Here is a 25,171-nt window from a genome sequence, read left to right on the forward strand (position 1 = left end):
AAAGGCAATGCCTATTGGCATTTAAAGGACACTCTCACTTTTCTGCCTAAGTTCAATCTAGTTCTTTAATTTGGATCCTAGTCTATTTATGAAATTCTTTGGGGGGCATTTAAGGTCATAAGGGGTGATAGAAAACTGAGATAGGACTCAGGAGGTTTAAGATCCATTCAGCCCTCAAACTGGTTTATTGTGCCCAGGGGTGCAGCCAAATTCTCTCCTCTGAGGTACAGAGGCTGTGGTGGGGTGCATGCAAGACTGGAGGAGGATGGGGGAGGAAGGAGGCAGGGTTTGCAACATTGGTGTGTGAGCAAGTGCACACGTACACAAAACAGCCCTCTACCACCTTTCTATGTGTCTTAAGGTCTGACCTCTGAAGCTTCAATTGTATATTTCACTCTGATTCCAAAGATGCTTTTCATCAGAGCCTTAATTTTTACATTAATGGTATTTCTTTAAAATTGTTGAAGTGTATCTGTTTTGGAGAATAAGCTTAGGGATAATAACTCATGCTTCTGTTCTGGCCCCCTCCTTCCTCAACTTCCAAAAAGACTTCAAAATATAAGTCGCATTTACTCATTCATTCATTCCCTCAACTATTAATTTTCCAAGCCCCTATTTTGTACCATTCTATGTTCTAGGGCTCATATTGTTACTCATGGGTGGGTTCCATTGCTTGGTGGGTGATAGTCAGATGACCACAACCAAGAAGGATTTATTAAACAGATATTATTACTATTACTTACAACAGGTAAGGAGGGCACTGGGCATAGTTCCCAAAGCAGTAGCTCTCCAAACAAAGGTAAAAACAGGGCTTTTCTTGGGCTAGTTAGCTGAGTCATTGTATGTAGAGCTGGCGTCACCACAGTGTGTGTGCAGTCACTGATCATGCTTCCACATACATCACGTGTATAGAAAATGGCCAATAAGCTCCTCCCTGGGCAGGGTTTTTAGTATGGCAATGAGGGGAGTTCACTAAAGTTCATGTCTAACTCAGGCATCTCTGGATCCAACCCATTTTTGCTATTCCAGGGCTGAGCTTCTTCCTGGAACATTCATGAAACAACAAGAACTCAAGGTGTAACAGTTACAAATAGGTACTTTTTCCCAGTGTATACTCTGAAACCCAGGGAACTTGATTACATAATGGTGAACAAATCCATTACCTTTGCCCTTGTGGAGCTTCCATTCTATAGTGAAAGACAGCCAGTAAGTAAGAGGGGCTCTTTACAAATAGGAATGGATTATTAGTGCATATTGAACTCTCACTATGCTAGACTTATAGTCAATTCGTGGTGTTATTTACTCCTCTCACCAATCAATGAAAGAGGTACGGAGGCTGTACAATGGTAGTACATTGCCCGGGCTTGCAGCCTGCCTCTGCCACTTACTCTGTGTAATCTTAAGCAAGTTCCTGAATCTTTGCTTGCCTCGGTTTCTTTATCTGTCAAATGGGGATCCTACTTTATATAGGGTTGTTGGGAGAATCATGCATTTGTAGCTCTCACAGCAGTGCTCAGCATTTTGTTCAGTTTTCCAGATAAATAAATCAAGGCATAGACAGATTAAATAATTTGTCCCAATCCATTCAGCTAATAAAAAGTGGGAACCAAAATTCCAACCCCAGTCTCTGACTGTACCACGTGTGCCCTTACCCACGATTCAGCTTTGTTCTTCCAGCAAGGTCTCTTCGCCTCTTGGAAGATCAGTTTCTCCACCTGCAATCTGGGCATAAATTGCCTCCCTCCCACCTAGTCTGTTGTGAGAACGAACCACGATAAGGTATTTTAAAGTGCTTTGAAAACTGTAAAGCACCACAGAAAATGTGTCTATTATTGTTATATTTATATTTTTATATTTACCACTTTAATTTGAGTGTGATAAGTTGTGTTTGCATATTTGTCATATAAGGCTTTCTGTTTAATCCGTCATGGTTCACATAGAACCTGTTAGCCAGCCTGGGAGCCTCTGTAGTGCTTCCTTAGTCCTTCCTTAAACTTTCGTTAGTCAATCCCACTTTTTGAAGATGATCCCTGTCAGTTCTCCTCCAAGTGGAAGAGGAAATACAGAAGATAGGAACTGAACCATCTACTGTTTTGGATACTTGTTAAACGTTCTGTGAAAGTTTTAGTTGTTTGGGCAGATGGTGAAAGCACTTCAAAATCCTGGGGACAGAATTCAACATGAGTGAGCCCAAGTAAGGGGGAGTTCATCGAAACGATAAAGGGGCATCTCAGCAAATCTGGAGAAGCCAAGCATTTAAGCATGCCTTAAGGAAACCAAGTTATGGGCCCAGAACCCTTTCTCCTTGCAAGCAGGGGCGACCTCCAGCGGGTTTCAGATAAACTAAAAGTGGCTAATGCTGGCCGGGCGTGGTGGCTCACGCCTATAATCCCAGCACTTTGGGAGGCTGAGGTGGGTGAATTACCTGAGGTAGGGAGTTTGAGACCAGCCTGACCAACATGGAGAAACCTTGTCTCTACTAAAAAAAAAAAAAAAACAAAAAACAAAATTAGCCAGGCATGGTGGCACATGCCTGTAATCCCAGCTACTAGGGAGGCTGAGGCAGGAGAATTGCTTGAACCTGGGAGGCAGAGGTTGCAGTGAGCTGAGATCATGCCATTGCACTTCAGCCTGGGCAACAAGAGCAAAACTCCATCTCAAGAAAAAAAAAAAATGTGGCTAATGCTGTCATGTCATTTGGGGAAAGATTTCATTCTGGAGATGTCATGTGCCTCCACAAAAGGAAACGATATGACTTCTTTAACTAAATTCAAAGTATTCTGTTTTGACCCAGATGTATATAGATCAACACAAGTCCTTATCAATATACAGCATAAGAGGAGGTATTTAATGTCTCTTTTCTCAGAGTTGTGGTACTGCACCACCCAAAGATTTCTAACCACGTGAGATTTTTGAGAGCCCAGACCCAGAAGACATTCCTTGGGGGGACATAAAAAAGGATGCTGATCAGTCCCCAGTTAAGGTCATACAAGGAAATAGAAATAATCTGGAATTAGGGAGGCCAGTCAAAACTCTGCTAAAATTATGAGCTACATTAGGAAAAATTCAAAAGTACCATTTATCTGCAGATGTCTATGCATTTAAACAGAGAGATATTCTGAGCCATTCCACTCACAGAGAGACTGATAACTACTTTAAAAAGTAACCTGTAGGTTGCTACATTTAGGAAGGTCCTTAATAAATATTATGGATGGCGATATAACTGATGCTTAAATATCTGTAATATGGGGTTGAGGGCAGAAAAAAAAATCAGAGTTGGATATACTGCATTGAAAATAAAATTCCACCCAAAATATCAAAAACATAGAAATTGTACAGAGGCAGGTGAGCAAGAGGAGCAAATTCTTAAGAATACAAGGTGGCCTGCTTCATCGTTCTTTCTCAGACTTTTATAATCTTCCTTTGTATTAAAAGACTAAAGCCGACATGGCCTCTTGTCTCTGTCCCCGACTCAACACCTGAACCATATATATATATTATTCTGCTTCTCTACAGAGGTCAACTGGCACGTGTGTTTATTTATATGCAAAGATCCTCAATTGGCTGCCCCAGAAAGAGACAGCATGTGCAGAAAAGATTTAGAGAGATCCCAAATGGGACACAGAGAGAACGCAATTGGTTGTCATTTATCAATGAATCAGCTCCTCAGGAATGAGATGTCTGTCCTTGTCCTGATCAGCTATGATAGGGATAGAGCCACCTTGCGAGACTTTTTTCTCTTTAATCAATAAAGAAGTTGTGAGTTGGGCACCCTTTCCATAATTTCTCTATTTTTGGTAATTTGGGTGGAATTTTATTTCTCATGCAGTGTATCCAACTCTGATTTTCTCTCTCTCAATTCCACATTATAGATAGTTAAGCATCAGTTATACAATCACCCCTAATATTTATTAAGGACATTCTTAAATGGGGCAATGTATCGATTACTTTTTATTTATTTTTTATTATACTTTAAGTTCTAGGGTACATGTGCACAACTTGCAGATTTGTTACATATGTATACATGTGCCATGTTGGTGTGCTGCACCCATTAACTCATCATTTACCTTAGGTATATGTATAGATTACTTTTTAAAGTAGTTATTAGTCTCTTTGTGATGGAGTGGCTCAGAATATTATACACCTGAAGATTCTCTCTTATCAATGACCAGCCGTGAACATCCTCAGGGTGACACCTTGGAAAAAGAATTTACATCTGAATCTGTGTTTTATGCTTCTAGTCAATCTACCAACTTTTGGTACCACTATACTTAAAATACTACAAGGAACAACATAATCTGTGCCCTCAAGGAGTTTTAATCTAGAGTGAATCATGACATATATAAGTTTTTAACATTTTCTCCAAGCCCAGCTGTGAAATGAATAACTAAATTGGCTCCTCAAAACAACAAAAAAAATGCCTTTAAAATATCTTCTGTTAGCTTGCATGCAAAAGTTTTAACTACTCTCTTCCTAACTAACTCTTTTCTGGCGAGGTTATGCTTTAGCTGCCACCACTCAGGAAAGCATTATAATTGTAGCACTAGCTTAGCCAAAAGGCCATGTTTTTGCTTTAGGATAAACTTGTTAAAATTGGGAACTCAGCCAGGGTCATGCATCTAAGAACATTGTGAAAGCATCTTAGGGTTGTTCATCTAGCTACGGTCTAATTAATTTTCAAATGGACAAAGTAGCTTCTTGGGCCATATAACAAGCATTTTCATTCATTTAAGTGAAGCTGGATTTGGCTCAAAGCAGGGTCATGAGAAATTCTAATGGCTCCTTCTCTTCTTTGTGTGTCCTCAGGAGAGCTTCCTTGATGTCAACAATGCAAGATTTGTGCTGCGGGCAATTGGAGTAGAATCAGCTTCCTGAGAGCCAAGTTCTTTGACTTCCCCTAGAAGGAAAGGGTATGGAACCGAGCATATGGGAAGGCTCTCTAGGCCCTTTTACATTATTGGATTTAGCTACGCTCACATAATGAAATTGTTGAGATTGTTTAAACCTTCTGCAGGGACTTCTGTTAGCAGAAAAGAAACTTGTACTAAAGCCATAAGAAGATTGTATTATAGATATAATGGAATCTTTTTTATCTTTTGCCTGGTTTTCTGCACAGGACTGACATATTTTTCTGGGCATGAAGCCAAAGGTCTATTTAATTTCTACTTAAAATTTCCCATGGCCACTAATACTCTCCCCCTAGATAGCTGCTTTATAAATGAATAAATAAAGACAAAGCCACTAGAAAGGTTGTGAATCCTTGTAAGCTTTTTTTTTTTTTTTTTTAAGGTGGCTATTTTGCACTCCAATAACATCTATAAAAAGCGTGTTCCTGAATCTTTAGGACAATGCTTCACTGCTATCACTCAAACTTCAGTAAAATATTGAACTTATCTTTGTCCTAAGACCACAGCCATGATTAAATAAGACTTGAATATAAAAATGCAGGTTTACTTGCATCAGATGAATTCTCGTGAACATATGAGGTTATATCACTCCTATTTTTACTGCATTTAGGATTTTTGAGTGGTAATAATGTTTTTCAATTTAAAACTGACTTATTTTTATTTTTCTAGGAGGTTTTTGCCAATTAGGTGACAGGTTTTTTTGTTTGTTGTTTTGTTTTTGTTTTTGTTTTTGTTTTTGAGAGAGAGAGAGAGAGAGCAAGAGTGAGAAAGAGATTGAAGTCGGGGAGAGAACCCAGATGTTAGAAACTGGCCCAAGCAGTCAGCTTCTCATAAAGGACCATCCTGACAGTTTGACTGTAAAAAAGGCACCCCGTTGAGCACTACATGTTCCAGGAAATGGCTGGCCACGGAAAACCTTCTGTTCCTAGCATTCATTTCCAGAATGTCCCCAGACTGCTTGTTTGCTCCCTCCCAGCCAACAAAGGGCAGTCAAATGTACCTGAAGATCAATTAGAAAGTCACCCTGGCTTCCAGAAATCTCACCTTAATAGAACCCTCAGCAGTCAGAGGCTGTCTCAGTCTATCCTTTTTTATTCTATAAAAATCACTCTCCTCTCTAACACCCGGGAACCCTGCTGAAACGAAACTGACAGCAGATGGGTTCCCTTGCCATCAATTTATGAATAAACAGCCTTTGTTCATTTTGTCTCGAACTTAGTTTTGTCTTTGACAGATGTAACCATGACTTAAAGCAATACCCGGCTTGTAGAGGAAGTATTTACTTATTCAACAAATATCTACTAAGTACCTACTAAGTGCCAGACACCATTCTCAGCACTGAGACGTAAGATACGTAATTTGTCATTGGTGACTCACTTCTTGTGAATCCAAGAGCTCCATAAATAGTGGTCATTTATTATTAACAATCCTTTCTGAGATAAAAACCTGCTTTTTATAGTTTACGGAGAAGTAGCTTTTCTTTTATAAGTGTAACTGCAACCAAATAGTTCCACATGATATCATAGCCCACTTGTGATACGGGAGTACCGGGAACGGAAGAGCGTGGTCCCTTTAAATGATACGGAAGTGGGGAAGGGAAGTGAGGGGTAGAGGAAGGCGGGTTCCTGGCTCGGCTCTACCACCATGGATCTAGGTGAGGACAGGCGCTCCTGCTTTCCCGCCCAAATGTTGTATTTTCCAAGCCTACCCTTGCCGGCCACGCCCCCAACCTGGGCCTATAAAAACCGCCCCCCGCAGGCCCTAGCGGGCAGACACACTGAAGTCGCTAGACGTCTGAGGAACACATCCGGGGAAGAAGACACAGGTGGCTGGTCATCGAGAGCCCGCTGGGGGAAGAGCACACAGACAGGCACCGGCAGGCCATTGACCAGCGGGACAAGGTGGAGTTTGGCTGGGGCAGTGGGAGGAGAGCTGGGGCCGCCGAGCTGCCCTACTCCAGGGGAAAACCACCTCCCTTCTCGCTCCCCCATCACCGGAGAGCTACTTCCACTCAATACAACTTTGCACTCATTCTCCAAGCCACGTGTGACCAATTTTTCCGGTACACCAAGGCAAGAAACCCGGGGATACAGAAAGCCCTCTGTCCTTGCGATAAGGTAGAGGGTCCAATTGAGCTAACACAAGCTGCCTATAGACGGCAAACTAAGAGAGCACCCAGTAACACACGCCCGCTGGGGCTTCAGGAGCTGTAAACAGTCAGCCCTAGACACTGTCGTGGGATCGGAGCCCCACAGCCTGCCTGTCTGTATGCTCCTCTAGAGGTCTGAGCAGCCGGGCGCTGAAGAAACGAGCCACACTCCCATCACACGCCCTGAGAGGGGGACAAGGGAACCTGTACCGTTTCACTTGTGATAGAGATAAAGTTATTATTGTTGTAATTTTAACTTATAGAACTATAATATAATGGCACAATGATATATATTGACAATATTCCTCTTTCACCCACATTTTGTATCTGTGTTCAAGATTAAATGAAAAAGGATATTCTCAAAAAGCTAGCAAAACCAAAAGCAAGACGTTATGCCAAATATAAACATATTTCTGTTTAGCAAATAGCAGGAGTGTATAAAACATTTCTCTTTTCACATAACAGAATGTTCTATGCTTACTGTATTAGTTAACAAATTCAAGTCTGTTTATTTTGTTTGAAATTCCACTTCATCCATAAATTACAGCATTACACAATAACACCAGAAGGACAATATCACCATTGTTTGCTTTTACAGTCATCTCAGCCCACAAAATGCTTCCTATTGTCAGCTTGCTGTCATCAAGCTATTGTTGTTTTCCTCTTTCTGGGGTCTTGTATTAATATCATTCAAATTATTTAGACACTCAACAGTGTTTTTGCTATCAGTGCAAACCTCTAAAGAGCTGGAGCCCCAGCGTGATGACCAAATAACCCTTGACTATTTATCTTTCCATAAGTCATTATTTCCTGAGGCCCTGGAGAAGCTATGTTGCCATGTGTGCACTGCAGGGACGGGGAGCTTCTCCTGCCGGAGCTGGTTTGTTCCACTGGACAATGAGCCCTTTTCTGCTTGGCTCTCTGTATGGGCACATACACAATGAGGCGGTTTAGGGAAGAGGGGTGATGTGGGTCATTGATAACAACAATCCCCAAACTTCTTAGAGTAAAGAATTGTTGAGCCCCCTAAAAATGTGTTGCCTTTATGAATTATCCTTAACCCTTTTTAATTGCATAAAAACTTCAGGCACTTGAAAAAAATTAAAAAACGAAAAGTAAGTCTCTAGTATCCCTCTTCTCCTTTGTAGAATTACATCCTTTATTCACTCTGCCACTATTTATTATGTGCCTCCTGTGTGTAAGACATACTGTTAGTCATTGGAAATACAGAAATGAATGGGACAGACACACTTCTTGCCCTCATGGAACTTAGGGCCTAATGGGAGATACAATGTTAAGGTTGTTTCTAGTGTTTTTTTTTTTTTTTTAAGAATATGTTCTACATGTATACATGTAATATGTATTCTCTCCCATTTCTAAAAAACATAAATGGTGGTTTACTATGTGTACGCTTTTTGGTTTTGCATTATTCTTTTAACAGTATGTAGAGGATGCATTTTCTACTGTATAGTGTTCTTTCCCCCTTAAATAGCACTCTGATTTTATTTTGGGGGAATCACGACTTTCTAATTTTGCATATTCCTTGTGGGATTGTAAATCAGGTCCCCTGTCCTCAAGTAGTCAATGGTTAGGTATGCATCCCAGCTTATTTCTCTTTAGACTGAATCTCAAGCAGATCCAGAGTTACTCAGGATCAGAACAATATTTGAAAGGCATTACCAGAATCCAGACAAGATGGTGGAGCAATACCTGATGCCCAGTGGTCTAGGGTAGCCGATTCCTGTTCTGCTCTCCAGGCTCCTGTCCATTCTGTGGATCAACTCATATTGCTCCAATTCATTTTGTTTTGCTTGCATAAGCCAGAATTAACTTCTGTTGCTTGTAAACAAAGAGAGTTAACCAAAGACATACAGTATATCAGAGTATAGAGACCTACTTTACTCTCGGTCGTTGCCTGCATGAGTCTTCTTTATATGGATGTATCACAGTTTATTTAACCACTCCCTTGTAAGTGGACATTTAAGTTAGTGTTCTGTAAATAAAAGGTCAGAATATACGTCTGTATACAGTATATATTCTTGCATATCCACCTTTGGACAGATGTGTGAATGTGTTTTGTAGAAATACATTTGTAGAAATGGAACTGCTGGGTCAAAGAATTAGTAGATTTTTAATAACATCAAACAGCGTTGAAGGCCCCCATATAAGAATAACAACTACTGATTGAAGACATAACTAATTAAAAAAATTAATGACAGCTTATTTGTAATAACTTCTTATTGTCACTGAGTGAAAAGGTAATTCTCGTTGAATTTACGAAAAGTGACTAATAGGAAATTTAGAAAACTCAGAGAATATATAAAAACACAAAGAAAAGCCAACCACCAAGTTGCTTATAATTCTCTCACCAACAGTGGCAGAATTACATTTAGTCATCATCATTATTCTTATATCCAGTTTTATAGTTATTTTTGAAGAGGATTATTATCAACTATCAACTCTGTCATAGCTGGAAGTAGAGGCCACTAAAACAGATTTCTTGAACTCCAAGTACTGTATATGGATTTTCTACTTTTTTTTTGTTTTTGATTACTAATTTAGTTGCTAGAGGTCAGAGAACATACTCTATATGGTTCCAGCCTCTTGAAATTTATTAGGAGTTACTTCATGGCCTGTTATCAATTGTGGTTACATTTTACATGTGCCTGTGAAGAATGTGCCTTATCTAGTTTGGGACAGTATTCTATGTACTTGCTTTGAATTGGGTTTGCTAGTTGTATTCTTCAGATCTTTTACATCTATACTGATTTTGTTCAGTTGGCCTGATAGTAGCAGAGAAATAGATGTTAAAATATCCTACTATGATTGTGGATTTACCTACTACTTGTTATAATTCTGTTAATTTTTGATTCATGTATTTTGAGGTTATGTTGTTAGGTGCATACAAATTTAGAATTCCTGCATTTTCCTGATAAGTAAATATTTGTTATTTATTTGCCTCTGTTTACTCCAGTAGTACTTTTGACTGAAAATATATTTTGTTTTATTTCACAGTTTCCATTTTGTTAGTTTATATGGCATATATTTTTCCTCTTTTTAAAAATATTTTGCCTTCAACCATTATACTTAATGCCTTTTAAACAGTGTATAGTGGTTTGTTTTGTTTTGTTTTTAAATCCAGTTGGATGGTCTTTGTCATTTAAATGGAGCATTTAGTACATTTATAGTTAATGTAATTATTGATATATTACAGAGTGTCTCCTATCTATCTAGCCTATCCTCTCTTATTTTTCTTTTCTCTTTTATGTTTTTGGATAAATTTTATTGAAGAGTTTTTATTATCTCATGCTTTGCTCTAGGAGTTTGAAAGTTTTACTTATATTATTTTGGTATTTACATGGTTATTAAATCTATCTTTGACATATCAAAGTCTTATATTAGGACTTTTAACTTTATTATGAACATTAGTGATAGCCACTTTAATGCTATTTATTCTCTACTGATTAATATGACATTGTGCATTTTAATTTTATATATTACAAAAGCCAGTAAGACATTAGTATTATTGTTTTGTACATTCAGTATTCATTTTGACACATCACATATTTACCATATTTTTTTTTGCTCTTTCCTCTTTTTGTATCTCTGTTCTTTCATCTGGGATAATCTTCATTCGGCTTAAAGAATACTTTTTAATATGTTTTTAGTAAGTATCTGGTGACAAATTCTTCTAGTCTTTTAGAATGAAAATGTCTTTATTTTGGCTTCATTGGGAATTAATTTTTTTAATTTGCCAGTTTGACAGGTGATAATGGTATTATACTGCTTTAATTTGCATATATTTTATATATTTACTATCTTTTTTCTTTCTTCTCTTGGGTACTTAATTTTTTACAAAGTTAAAAGCTTCTTTTTTCTTTCTGTTTCTTTTGTCTTTTTGCAGGAGAGGAGGAGAGGCTGAATTTTTCATATAACTGGGGTTAAAATACTATTATGATTTTGGTAACTTATCTGTTTATTGTGCACAGGTGTTCATGCACACACACAGACACAAGACACCTGTCTAAGAGCTGCCTATGGCTAGTAAGTTAGCTCACATAAAGTTAGTAAAGTTAGTAAGTTAGTAAGTTGCTCACATAGAGTGGGCAAACATTTTGTTAACACCACAAGATGTATAAAACATTCTGTAAATGTTTTTTTATAAAAAATTCTGTAAAAAATTTTGATTTCTTGGGACAAACTTTTATTTCTGATAAAGCCTATTAGTTCAGAAGGATATCTTGGTACCATAAAAAGACATCAGAAAAATTACAAATTATATTCAATATGTACTTTATTATTCTGTAGGTGCAATAATGAAAGAAAACCTGGGTGACAGTCAACTTGTAGAGCTAAAAGGGATCCTAGAGACAACATAGCTAACACCTAGGATTTCTTACAACTTAAAAGAGGTACAGATCAGTCCTATCTTCTAAGACTTCCAAAATGTTAGAAACAAAGAAATACCTAAACCAGCTTACAACATTTACAACATTTTTTAAAGTTTGAAAATTTCAAATTAAAATTTAGTCAGCATACAAAATACAATGCAACATAACTGCATTGGTCACAAGTTATAGTTTTTAAAAACAAATACTAACACCACATTACACGGGCAGTGAGTTCAGATAATGAGACATAAATTTAAAGTTTTGTGGAGAACGTTATCTATTATCCATCCTTGAGTATCTTTCTCTGATTACATGTAAAACAATACATAGAGTTCATGTTTCAGCATCTACACCTAAGGCTTTAAATCCTAGGCCAAATGACCCACTTAGCCACTTTTTTTCATTTTACTGATGACAAAATGGAAGCCCAAAGGGGGAACTGCTTTGTCCAGCATTGTTTCACTGAGTGGCAGAGCCCGGGCTGGAGCCAGAACTCTGAATGCTAGACCAATGTTTTCTCATCTGAGTGCGTTCTCTCTCTTTGCTACAATGTTTCAGTAAGAGGAGATTTTTCTGTTGAAATTTCATTGAAGGGAAGAGATAATCCTGGGCCAATAGAAATTCACTCCTTCAATGAAATATTTTATTTTAAAAGTTACCTGAAAGTTTATGGTTATTCTCTTATCCCTCCTGCCCTTGTTTAAGTTATATATTGATGAATAACAGAGCACCCCAAAACTTAGTGGCTTAAAAAGATAATAATTTATTATTATTCACAGTACTTACATTAGGAATGCTAGTAGAGCTTATCTGGGCAGTTCTTCTGTTCCATATGGGGTGGGCTGGGCTGGGAGCTACAAGAAGATGCTACTTACTTGTCCCACATTGCATCTCTGAACTTCACCATGTGTCCTTCTTTCTCCATGTGGTGTTTCATCATTTAGTATTCTGGCCCAAGCTTTTTTAGAGCGTGGCATCTGGCTTTCTACATTCAAAGTGGAAGCTCTTAAAGGCCTCTTGAAGACCTTGACCAGAACTGGCAGAGTGTCACCCCCACCATATTCCACCAGCCAAAGCAGGTCACAGGCAGGACCAGATTCAGAAAAAGGGGCAGAGCATTTACCTCTTGATGGTTGGAATGACATGCAGGTACAGGGTGGGAAGGAATGGAGGGAAGTCGTCTTTGGATACTATTCACCACTCTCCCTTAGCACGTACTTGGTATTTCTTTTCTGAAGACCAGAACACATTGCTTCTTTCAAACTTGTTTTTATTTTAAAGCATAAATTAGAACATGAGTTGCACATATGCTTACCCACTTGGTCCTTTCCTTATTGACTAAAGATAGAACAGACTTGTTCTAAACAGGCTTCAGTTAATGCAAAGTATGTAGGCCACCCCTATAGAAACTTGCTTCATAATCAAGAATTCATGTAATGTTTTAGTTTTTCTTTTGCCTCAGCCCTCCTGGTATTAGCCAATAAAAGAATTATAGTTTTAATAACTAATTGACACAGCTGATTTTATCGATTTTAATAAATAATCAAACATGCCTAAAAGCAAAAACATCAAACAAATGATTTAAATCCCTAAAACCTTGCCTGTGCTAATCATGAAACTCAGTTAAATGACTAAGATAAAACAGATTAGTGTCATTAGGCAAAAAAAGAACATGCACCAATTACAGAATATGTCTTATCAGTTTGCGTAATAAAAACCTCAAATGCTAGATGAGCAGCTGTGCTCTCACACATTTGTGGAGTGTTTCAGACTCTTATTTTAAATAGTCATCCAAGGGAAACCAATAACCACAGCATAAGAAAGAGGAAGGGAACGTGTATTAAGGACCCGCCCTTCCCTCATGGCGTTCTGTCTTTTTGTATTTTTCCTGAGCCTTATAAAGTTTGGCGAAGCTGGATACAAGGACTCAGAGATGAAGTAAGTAGTCCAAGGACCTACAGCTAATGAGAGGTGGAAGTAGGATTTGTACCCAGGTCTTAGTGGTTAACCAAGTCCATGTGATTTCTACCACTCCTATGCTACTTCTCAAAAGGGAATAAAACCACAGCTTATCAGGAGCAATGCTCCTTGGATCAACCCTAAGACCTTTCCTGTTTATTTTTTTATTTTTTCCTTTTTTTTAAAATTATACTTTAAGTTTTAGGGTACATGTGCACAACGTGCAGGTTAGTTACATATGTATACATGTGCCATGTTGGTGTGCTGCACCCATTAACTCGTCATTTAACATGTTAATGCTATCCCTCCCCCCTCCCCCCACCCCATAACAGGCCCCGGTGTGTGATGTTCCCTTTCCTGTGTCCATGTGCTCTCATTGTTCAATTCCTACCTATGAGTGAGAACATGCGGTGTTTGGTTTTTTGTCCTTGCGATAGCTTGCTGAGAATGATGGTTTCCAGCTTCATCCATGTCCCTACAAAGGACATGAACTCATCATTTTTTATGGCTGCATAGTATTCCATGGTGTATATGTGCCACATTTTCTTAATCCAGTCTATCATTGTTGGACGTTTGGGTTGGTTCCAAGTCTTTGCTATTGTGAATAGTGCCACAATAAACATATGTGTGCATGTGTCTTTATAGCAGCATGATTTATAATCCTTTGGGTATATACCCAGTAATGGGATTGCTGGATCAAATGGTATTTCTAGTTTAAGATCCCTGAGGAATCGCCACTCTGACTTCCACAATGGTTGAACTAGTTTACAGTCCCACCAACAGTGTAAAAGTGTTCCTATTTCTCCACATCCTCTCCAGCACCTGTTGTTTCCCGACTTTTTAATGATCGCCATTCTAACTGGTGTGAGATTGAATCTCACTGTGGTTTTGATTTGCATTTCTCTGATGGCCAGTGATGATGAGCATTTTTTCATGTGTCTGTTGGCTGCATAAATGTCTTCTTTTGAGAAGTGTCTGTTCATATCCTTCACTTTTTGATGGGGCTGTTTGTTTTTTACGTGTAACTTTGTTTGAGTTCATTGTAGATTCTGGATATTAGCCCTTTGTCAGATGAGTAGACTGCAAAAATTTTCTCCCATTCTGTAGGTTGCATGTTCACTCTGATGGTAGTTTTTTTTTTGCTGTGCAGAAGCTCTTTAGTTTAATTAGATCCCATTTGTCAATTTTGGCTTTTGTTGCCATTGCTTTTGGTGTTTTAGACATGAAGTCCTTGCCCATGCCTATGTCCTGAATGGTATTGCTTAGGTTTTCTTCTAGGGTTTTTATGGTTTTAGGTCTAACATGTAAGTCTTTAATCCATCTTGAATTAATTTTTGTATAAGGTATAAGGAAGAGATCCAGTTTCAGCTTTCTACATATGGCTAGCCAGTTTTCCCAGCACCATTTGTTAAATGGGGAATCCTTTCCCCATTTCTTGTTTTTGTCAGGTTTGTCAAAGATCAGATGGTTGTAGATATGCGGCATTATTTCTGAGGGCTCTGTTCTGTTCCATTGGTCTATATATCTGTTTTGGTACCATTACCATGCTGTTTTGGTTACTGTAGCCTTGTAGTATAGTCTGAAGTCAGGTAGCGTGATGCCTCCAGCTTTGTTCTTTTGGCTTAGGATTGACTTGGCGATGTGGGCTCTTTTTTGGTTCCATATGAACTTTAAAGTAGTTTTTTCCAATTCTGCGAAGAAAGTCATTGGTAGCTTGATGGGGATGGCATTGAATCTCTAAATTACCTTGGGCAGTATGGCCACTTTCACGATATTGATTCTTCCTACCCATGAGCATGGAATGTTCTTCCATTTGTTTGTATCCTCTTTTCTTTCATTGAGCAGTGGTTTGTAGTTCTCCTTGAAGAGGTCCTTCGCATCCCTTGTAAGTTGGATTCCTAGGTATTTTATTCTCTTTGAAGCAATTGTGAATGGGAGTTCACTCATGATTTGGCTCTCTGTTATTGGTGTACAAGAATGCTTGTGATTTTTGCACATTGATTTTGTATCCTGAGACTTTGCTGAAGTTGCCTATCAGCTTAAGGAGATTTTGGGCTGAGACGATGGGGTTTTCTAGATATACAATCGTGTCATCTGCAAACAGGGACAATTTGACTTCCTGTTTTCCTACTTGAATATACCCTTTATTTCTTTCTCCTGCCTGATTGCCCTGGCCAGAACTTCCAACACTATGTTGAATAGGAGTGGTGAGAGAGGGCATCCCTGTCTTGTGCCAGTTTTGAAAGGGTATGCTTCCAGTTTTTGCCCATTCAGTATGATATTGGCTGTGGGTTTGTTATAAATAGCTCTTATTATTTTGAGATACGTCCCATCAATACCTAATTTATTGAGAGTTTTTTGCATGAAGCGTTGTTGAATTTTGTGAAAGGCCTTTTCTTCATCTGTTGAGGTAATCATATGGTTTTTGTCTTTGGTTCTGTTTATATGCTGGATTATGTTTATTGATTTGCATATGTTGAACCAGCCTTGCATCCCAGGGATGAAGCCCACTTGATCATGGTGGATAAGCTTTTTGATGTGCTGCTGGATTTGGTTTGCCAGTATTTTATTGAGGATTTTTGCATCCATGTTCGTCAGGGATATTGGTCTAAGATTCTCTTTTCTTGTTGTGTCTCTGCCAGGCTTTGGTATCAGGATGATCCTGGCCTCATAAAATGAGTGAGGGAGGATTCCGTCTTTTTCTATCGATTGGAATAGTTTCAGAAGGAATGGTACCAGCTCCTCCTTGTACCTCTGGCAGAATTCGGCTGTGAATCCATCTGGTCCTGGACTTTTTTTGGTTGGTAAGCTATTAATTATTGCCTCAATTTCAGAGCCTGTTATTGGTCTATTCAGATATTCAGCTTCTTCCTGATTTATTCTTGGGAGGGTGTATGTGTTGAGGAATTTATCCATTTCTCCTAGATTTTCTAGTTTATTTGCGTAGAGGTGTTTATAGTATTTTATGGTAGTTTGTATTTCTGTGGGATCGGTGGTGATATCCCCTTTATCATTTTTTATTGCGTCTATTTGATTCTTCTCTCTTTTCTTCTTTATTAGTCTTGCTAGCAGTCTATCAATTTTGTTGATCTTTTCAAAAAACCAGCTCCTGGATTCATTGATTTTTTTGAAGGGTATTTTGTGTCTCTATTCCCTTCAGTTCTGCTCTGGTCTTAGTTATTTCTTGCCTTCTGCTAGCTTTTGAATGTGTTTGCTCTTGCTTCTCTAGTTGTTTTAATTGTGATGTTAGGGTGTCAATTTTAGATCTTTCCTGCTTTCTCTTGTGGGCATTTAGTGCTATAAATTTCCCTCTACACACTGCTTTGAATGTGTCCCAGAGATTCTGGTATGTTGTGTCTTTGTTCTCATTGGTGTCAAAGAACATCTTTATTTCTGCCTTCATTTCGTTATGGACCAGTAGTCATTCAGGAGCAGGTTGTTCAGTTTCCATGTAGTTGAGTGGTTTTGAGTGAGTTTCTTAATCCTGAGTTCTAGTTTGATTGCACTGTGGTCTGAGAGACAGTTTGTTATAATTTCTATTCTTTTACATTTGCTGAGGAGTGCTTTACTTCCAACTACGTGGTCAATTTTGGAATAAGTGCAATGTGGTGCTGAGAAGAATGTATATTCTGTTGATTTGGGGTGGAGAGTTCTGTAGATGTCTATTAGGTCTGCTTGGTGCAGAGCTGAGTTCAATTCCTGGATATCCTTGTTAACTTTCTGTCTCGTTGGTCTGTCTAATGTTGACAGTGGGGTGTTAAAGTCTCCTGTTATTATTGTGTGGGAGTCTAAGTCTCTTTCTAGATCTCTAAGGACTTGCTTTATGAATCTGGGTGCTCCTGTATTGGGTGCATATATATTTAGGATAGTTAGCTCTTCATGTTGAATTGTTCCCTTTACCATTATGTAATGGCCTTCTTTGTCTCTTTTGATCTTTGTTGGTTTAAAGTCTGTTTTATCAGAGACTAGGATTGCAATCTCTGCCTTTTTTTGTTTTCCTGTTTATTGCCAAACCTTTGCCATAGCACCAAGGGGAAGATGGATGCTATTTTCACTGATGTCATTCTTGTGTCTTAGGGTTCCTGTTAAAACCCCAACTTCCTGTTAATAACCTATTTGTAATTTCAGCATATGTAATGTCTTTGGAGTAATTGGCTCCAGAGTGGTGTATGTGCCATTGTATTAGTTAGTTCTTTTGCTGCTATAAAGAACTGGGTAATTCTTTACTGCTTTCCTAGACTGGGTAATTTATAAAGGAAAGAGGCTTAATTGACTCACAGTTCCACATTGTTGGGGAGGCCTCAGGAAACTTACAAACATGGCAGAAGGCAAAGGAGCAGCAGGCACCTTCTTCACAGGGCTTTAGGACGGAGTGAGTGCAAACAGGGGAAATGCCAGACGCTTATAAAACCGTAAGATCTCGTGAGACTCACTGACTATCGTGAGAACAGCATGCGGGTTATGCTGTTGCCTGGTTCCAACCTTGACAGCAGGATTCAGTTACCTTCACCTGGTTCCAACCTTGACTCATGGGGATTGTAGGGATTACAATTCAAGGTGAGAGCCAAACTATATCAGCCGTATACTGCCCTGGTTTTTATACTTTGGGGTATTACTCAAGGGTTCTTCACCTTTTTATACCCTTTTATTTTTAATTACTGTAGATACATAATAGTTTTACATATTTCTGAGGTACATGCTATCATCTGTTTTTTGTAAAGTTTACTGGAACACCATGACTTTATTTATATATTGTCTATGGCTACCTCTAAGAAAATAAAAAAAACAAAAACAAAAAGTCTTCCAGTTTGTTATGCAGAGTAATGCAATTTTCCTTAGTTCTCCCTTAAAACTCCATTCCAGGTCTCCTTTCAATTCCAAAGATTTGGTCAAAGCTTTGAAAATACCTATTGTTAGGACAAATGATGTTCTTAAATTTAGGGCCCCTCTTCTCAGCCCTAATATGTGGGTAAGGAGAGTTTGTTTTTTCTATTAGTCATTCAGAATGTGTATAATTTGTCTGTAAATTTAACAAAGCCAACTTTGACCCCTGAGTGCTTTCATTTAGTTGAAGATTTAAGAGAGTGAAGAGACTCCATAATTGTATGTGAGACTGAAATGAAGAGTTTACTTTTTTTTTTTTTTTACTATGGAAGTGAAGTCAATTGGTTAAGAAGTGTCTGAAAACTGTGGGTATTTCAGTTCCATTTCTCTGATACTGTAGCAAAGAAAACAAAGATTGGCAAAATCCTATAATGCCATTCAAACATAGCCTGGGAGGGAATCCAAGAACACAGGCTCTAAAACAAATAAATCACTTGCTATTATGAAGTATGGAAAGCACAGTGATCTCAGACCTAAAGAAGGAAATAATCACTGCTCATACTGTGTTTGAAAACACAAGTATTAAAGAGAGAACTGTGGAAACTTACTCTGGAAGTTTCAGATGAAATAAATTCCCAGAGATGAGTGCATCTGACAACCAGAAATGGCAATGCTGTGAGTTAAAGGTGATATGACCTTTAGGCCAGAAGAGAAAGGGATGGTGTGAATGGTCTCAACCCCTTTCTCTAGCTCCCTCCTGGACTGAGCAGGAGAGCCTGCTGGTTCCAATCCATGATCCAGAGCTGGAGGAAAGAGATGTGACTCCAACCTGAAATCATGAAGCTTGAAGTTATTTTCAAGCAGCAGTGTCTGTTGGTCTCTGGGGAAGGTAAAATCTCTTTTACCTGCTATGGGAGTCAAAAAATGGCTCCTCAAAAATGTCTGCATCCTATCCTTGGAACCTCTGACTTTGTTACCTTTACAAGGGAAAGGGGACTTTGTAGATGTGATTAAGAATCTTGAGATGTGAAGCATTTTTTTTTGTTGATTATCCAGGTGGGCTCAATGTCATCACAAGGGTGCTTAAGAGGGAAAGAGGAAGCCATGAGGGTCAGAGTCAAAGGAAGACTTGAAGATACTACACTGTGGACTTTACAGATGAAGGAAGGGGCGAAAACCAAGAATGTGGGAAGCCTCTAGAAGCTAGAGAAGGCAAGGAAACAAATTTTCCACTAGAGCCTCCAGAAGGAACACAGCCCTGCTGACCCACTGTAATGTCTGACCTCTAGATGTGTAAGGTAATACATTTTTGTTTTTTTAAGGCACTAAATTTGTGGTAATTTGTTACATCAGCCATAGAAAACTGGTGTACTTACTTGCCCCTTTTTATTCTACTACCAAGAAGGGTCTTTGACATGACCCAGTGAAATCAGAAGACATGAATTGGGCCAAACTGTAGAAGGTGCAACTTTGAGTGTGATGTAGAGAATGGTGAGGCTTTGCTATGGCAAAGTTTTCTGTTTCTTACCTTTGGTTGTCAATGGGAAGTTCTCGTACATAGATAGGATGGTATAAGGGTCTTGGGGCCTCTTCTACCATACAAGGAAGCACCGTTCTTCCTTTTTATCTGCCCTAAAAGGCTGAGTAAAGAAGATAACTGTGATCAATAATCTACTATCAAGTTTGTAGACTCTGGAGCAAGATCATCTAGTTTTGAAACATACTTGCTGTGTCATTTTAAGCAAGTCAGTTAATTTTGGTTTTCCCATTTTTGAGAAAAGGATAAAATTAACTACCTGTTCCTTTATTTAGGTAAAACACTTGAACAGTTTCTGACATATAGTAAATGTGATGATGATGATGATGATGATGGTGATAATGATGATTTTAAGTTCCTAATTTGTCTAGGTTTTGACTCTGGCTTTGTTATTTTTAGGTTTGTAGTCTTGCCTAGTTTTTTAAAGCCTGAATGAGTTTCTTTTTTTAAAAAAAATATAAACTAGAAGCAATAAGAGTAGCCTCCTCAAAGGTTGTTATGAGGAGTAAAATCATACATATAAAGCATTTGGCACATAGTAAGTGCTCAGTTATAGTCAGTCATGTTGCTTTATGAATTGTAGTCAATGGAGCTCCAGGCAAAGGAGGCCAGTACATGAGCCTCCCTAGGATGTAATTCTTCTTCATCTTCTTTCATTCCGCTTCTCCTTCTCTTTCTTTCAGGGTAGTAAGACTGAAAGTCTCAGAAAGGCACTGTTACATTCTTATTCCACAACTATGCAACTCGAAACTGGGGTCCTCAGCAGTGAGCGAGGGGTGAGAGAAGACACTGTATAAACATGGCACATCCTCCTGGAAAGTCAACTTTACTCAAAGGTAAATAATTTAACATATTTTTCTTTTTAAAACACACATGGATGTATTATGAAGGAGAATGCAAATTTTGCATGAATTTTTAAGAATAGGCGTGGATTATCCAACCACTTTCTTATTGCAGCTTTAGAAACCCAGCTCAAACTAGCTGAAGCAGAAAAGACACTACTGCGCCTATAAGTTGAAACTTTGGAGGGATAAATTTCAGAGGTGTGGCTAGATCCAAGGGCTCTCTGGAAAACTCTGTGAAAAAAATGCTTCCTCAAGTCCAGAAACCAGAAGCTCAGGAAATTCTTGCTTGGTTCCTCTTGTTAGAGGCAAAGATTATTCAACGACCTACAGGGTAGCGTTTGGCTAACATAATCTGCCTTCCAATGGAGTAAGAATGTCTGTACTCTTTCCTTCACCTACCCCCAAGACATGGAGGCGTCTAAAAGATAAATAAAACTTGGCAACTGACCGAAGGAGGAAGAGGGGATTTCAGGCAAAATCAACGCTGTTCACTACGAGGAGATTTCAGAAAGGTTGCCTGCTTCTGGGGAGCATAGTCCCTGATTCCTCAAGACATACGTTTATTCTTTTCTTCAATGTATTTGCCTGCAGTCAAAACAAAACCATTACCTTTAGCCAAGTTCATACATTTCAGCCAAATCCATATGCATCGGATCAGTTCTGTAGGTTATGGGTGAGCATGAACATATAAAAGAGGCACCTGCCTGTGCCTATCTACTCCATGGAGTTTGAAAAGGGGCCACTTATGGAGAATGTCTTTAGGGACAGAACCAACCACCCTGTCTTTCCTCCAACTCTCAAAGTAACTTCTGGCTTTAATCCTCATGTGTCTATGCTGGAGTTTAAGAAAAATGTTTTTCATAGAATTCATGTGTATGATATTGCATGAGTTGTCCATCTTTGTATATATCTCAAGACTTGTGGTGTTAGTTAAAGATTCAGAGCTCTGTGTCCTGAACACAGAGTAATACCAGCATTACTAAGGATGATCATGGGATTTTAAAATTCCTCCCTTAGATAGATCTTACGAACTTAGGTTACCAATCAACATAAGTTAAGACAAAAAGAGCAAATTTAGATGTAAAACCATCTTGGGGCCAGGTGCTATGGCTCACGCCTGTAATCCCAGCACTTTGGGAGGCCGAGGCGGGCGGATCACGAGGTCAGGAGATCGAGACCATCCTGGCCAACACGGTGAAACCCTGTCTCTACTAAAAATACAAAAAAATTAGCCGGGCATGGTGGCAGGCGCCTGTAGTCCCAGCTACTAGGGAGGCTGAGGCAGGAGAATGGTGTGAACCCTGGAAGCGGAGCTTGCAGTGAGCCAAGATCATGCCACTGCACTGCAGCCTGGGCGACAGAGCGAGACTCCGTCTCAAAAAAAACCAAACCAACAAACAAACAAAAAAAACCATCTTGGGACTTCCCTCAGCATTTTGGGAAATGTCTGCGATTTAAAAAAAAGTACTGGATGGCCAGAAGTGCTGTTCTTTTTTTTTTTTAAATGTTAACAAGTGGTTTATTTACCCAGTGTACAGGGAAAATCAACCTATACATCTTGTCTTTGGTAATTGAGACATTACTTAGTATCTGCAATGTTTAGAAATTTGCATTGTTGACATTTCCTGTCATCAGGTCTTACTTGAGGTGTCTTTCTTTCTTTTTTTATTATACTTTAAGTTCTAGGGTACATGTGCACAATGTGCAGGTTTGTTACATATGTATACATGTGCAATGTTGGTGTGCTGCACCCATTAACTCGTCATTTACATTAGGTATATCTCCTAATGCTATCCCTCCCCGCTTCCCCCACCCCACGACAGGCCCCGGTGTGTGATGTTCCCCTTCCTGTGTCCAAGTGTTCTCATTGTTCAATTCCCACCTATGAGTGAGAACATGTGGTGTTTGCTTTTTTGTCCTTGTGATAGTTTGCTGAGAATGATGGTTTCCAGCTTCATCCGTGTCCCTACAAAGGACATGAACTCATCAATTTTTATGGCTGCATAGTATTCCATGGTGTATATGTGCCACATTTTCTTAATCCAGTCTGTCATTGATGGACATTTGGGTTGGTTGCAAGTCTTTGCTGTTGTGAATAGTGCCGCAATAAACAGACATGTGCTTGTGCCTTTATAGCAGCATGATTTATAATCCTTTGGGTATATACCCAGTAATGGGATGGCTGGGTCAAATGGTATTTCTAGTTCTAGATCCCTGAGGAATCGCCACACTGTCTTCCACAATGGATGAACTAGTTTACAGTCCCACCAGCAGTGTAAAAGTGTTCCTATTTCTCCACATCCTCTCCAGCACCTGTTGTTTCCTGACTTTTTAATGATTGCCATTCTAACTGGTGTGAGATGGAATCTCATTGTGGTTTTGATTTGCATTTCTCTGATGGCCAGTGATGATGATCATTTTTTCATGTGTCTGTTGGCTGCATAAATGTCTTCTTTTGAGAAGACATTGAGATCCTTTTGAGAAGGATCTCTTCACATCCTTCACCCACTTTGTGATGGGGTTGTTTGTTTTTTTCGTGTAACTTTGTTTGAGTTCATTGTAGATTCTGGATATTAGCCCTTTGTCAGATGAGTAGATTGCAAAAATTTTCTCCCATTCTGTAGGTTGCCTGTTCACTCTGATGGTAGTTTCTTTTGCTGTGCAGAAGCTCTTTAGTTTAATTAGATCCCATTTGTCAATTTTGGCTTTTGTTGCCATTGCTTTTGGTGTTTTAGACATGAAGTCCTTGCCCATGCCTATGTCCTGAATGGTACTGCTTAGAATTTCTTCTAGGGTTTTTATGGTTTTAGGTCTAACATGTAAGTCTTTAATCCATCTTGAATTAATTTTTGTATAAGGTGTAAGGAAGAGATCCACTTTCAGCTTTCTACATATGGCTAGCCAGTGTTCCCAGCACCATTTATTAAATAGGGAATTCTTTCCCCATTTCTTGTTTTTGTCAGGTTTGTCAAAGATCAGATGGTTGTAGATATGCGGCATTATTTTTGAGGGCTCTGTTCTGTTCCATTGGTCTATATATCTGTTTTGGTACCAGTACCATGCTGTTTTGGTTACTGTAGCCTTGTAGCATAGTTTGAAGTCAGGTAGCGTGATGCCTTCAGCTTTGTTCTTTTGGCTTAGGATTGACTTGGCGATGTGGGCTCTTTTTTGGTTCTATATGAACTTTAAAGTAGTTTTTTCCAATTCTGTGAAGAAAGTCATCTGTAGCTTGATGGGGATGGCATTGAATCTCTAATTACCTTGGGCAGTATGGCCACTTTCACGATATTGATTCTTCCTACCCATGAGCATGGAATGTTCTTCCATTTGTTTGTATCTTCTTTTATTTCCTTGAGCAGTGGTTTGTAGTTCTCCTTGAAGAGGTCTTTCACGTCCCTTGTAAGTTGGATTCCTAGGTATTTTATTCTCTTTGGAGCAATTGTGAATGGGAGTTCACTCATGATTTGGCTCTCTGTCTGTTATTGGTGTATAAGAACGCTTGTGATTTTTGCACATTGATTTTGTATCCTGAGACTTTGCTGAAGTTGCCTATCAGCTTAAGGAGATTTTGGGCTGAGACGATGGGGTTTTCTAGATATACAATCGTGTCATCTGCAAACAGGGACAATTTGACTTCCTCTTTTCCTAATTGACTACCCTTTATTTCCTTCTCCTTCCTGATTGCCCTGGCCAGAACTTCCAACACTATGTTGAATAGGAGTGGTGAGAGAGGGCATCCCTGTCTTGTGCCAGTTTTCAAAGGGAATGCTTCCAGTTTTTGCCCATTCAGTATGATATTGGCTGTGGGTTTGTCATAAATAGCTCTTATTATTTTGAGAAACATCCCATCAATACCTAATTTATTGATAGGTTTTAGCATGAAGTGTTGTTGAATTTTGTGAAAGGCCTTTTCTTCATCTATTGAGGTAATCATGTGATTTTTGTCTTTGGTTCTGTTTATATGCTGGATTATGTTTATTGATTTGCATATGTTGAACCAGCCTTGCATCCCAGGGATGAAGCCCACGTGATCATGGTGGATAAGCTTTTTGATGTGCTGCTGGATTTGGTTTGCCAGTATTTTATTGAGGATTTTTGCATCGATGTTCATCAGGGATATTGGTCTAAAATTCTCTTTTTTTGTTGTGTCTCTGCCAGGCTTTGGTATCAGAATGATGCTGGCCTCATAAAATGAGTGAGGGAGGATTCCCTCTTTTTCTATCAATTGGAATAGTTTCAGAAGGAATGGTACCAGCTCCTTCTTGTACCTCTGATAGAATTCGGCTGTGAATCCATCTGGTTCTGGACTTTTTTTGTTGGTAAACTATTAATTATTGCCTCAATTTCAGAGCCTGTTATTGGTCTATTCAGAGATTCAGCTTCTTCCTGGTTTATTCTTGGGAGGGTGTATGTGCTGAGGAATTTATCCATTTCTTCTAGATTTTCGAGTTTATTTGCGTAGAGGTTTTTATAGTATTCTCTGATGGTAGTTTGTATTTCTGTGGGATCGGTGGTGATATCCCCTTTATCATTTTTTATTGTGTCTATTTGATTCTTCT

General features: G+C 38.9%; 1 long non-coding RNA gene across 1 annotated transcript in view; it reads left to right on the forward strand.

Moving 5' to 3' along the window:
* The first annotated feature begins 6,499 nt into the window (after positions 1-6,499).
* LOC107970476 (uncharacterized) overlaps positions 6,500-25,171 on the forward strand; it is a 73,383-nt gene continuing 54,711 nt past the window's right edge. Inside the window, exons 1-3 of the long non-coding RNA XR_001713065.4 lie at positions 6,500-6,808; positions 19,287-19,528; positions 20,451-20,603. This is a non-coding gene — a long non-coding RNA (uncharacterized LOC107970476). The remainder of the gene's footprint in view (positions 6,809-19,286; positions 19,529-20,450; positions 20,604-25,171) is intronic.

This window comes from Pan troglodytes, chromosome 2, assembly GCF_028858775.2.
Source record: "Pan troglodytes isolate AG18354 chromosome 2, NHGRI_mPanTro3-v2.0_pri, whole genome shotgun sequence".
Lineage (NCBI taxonomy): Eukaryota > Metazoa > Chordata > Mammalia > Primates > Hominidae > Pan > Pan troglodytes.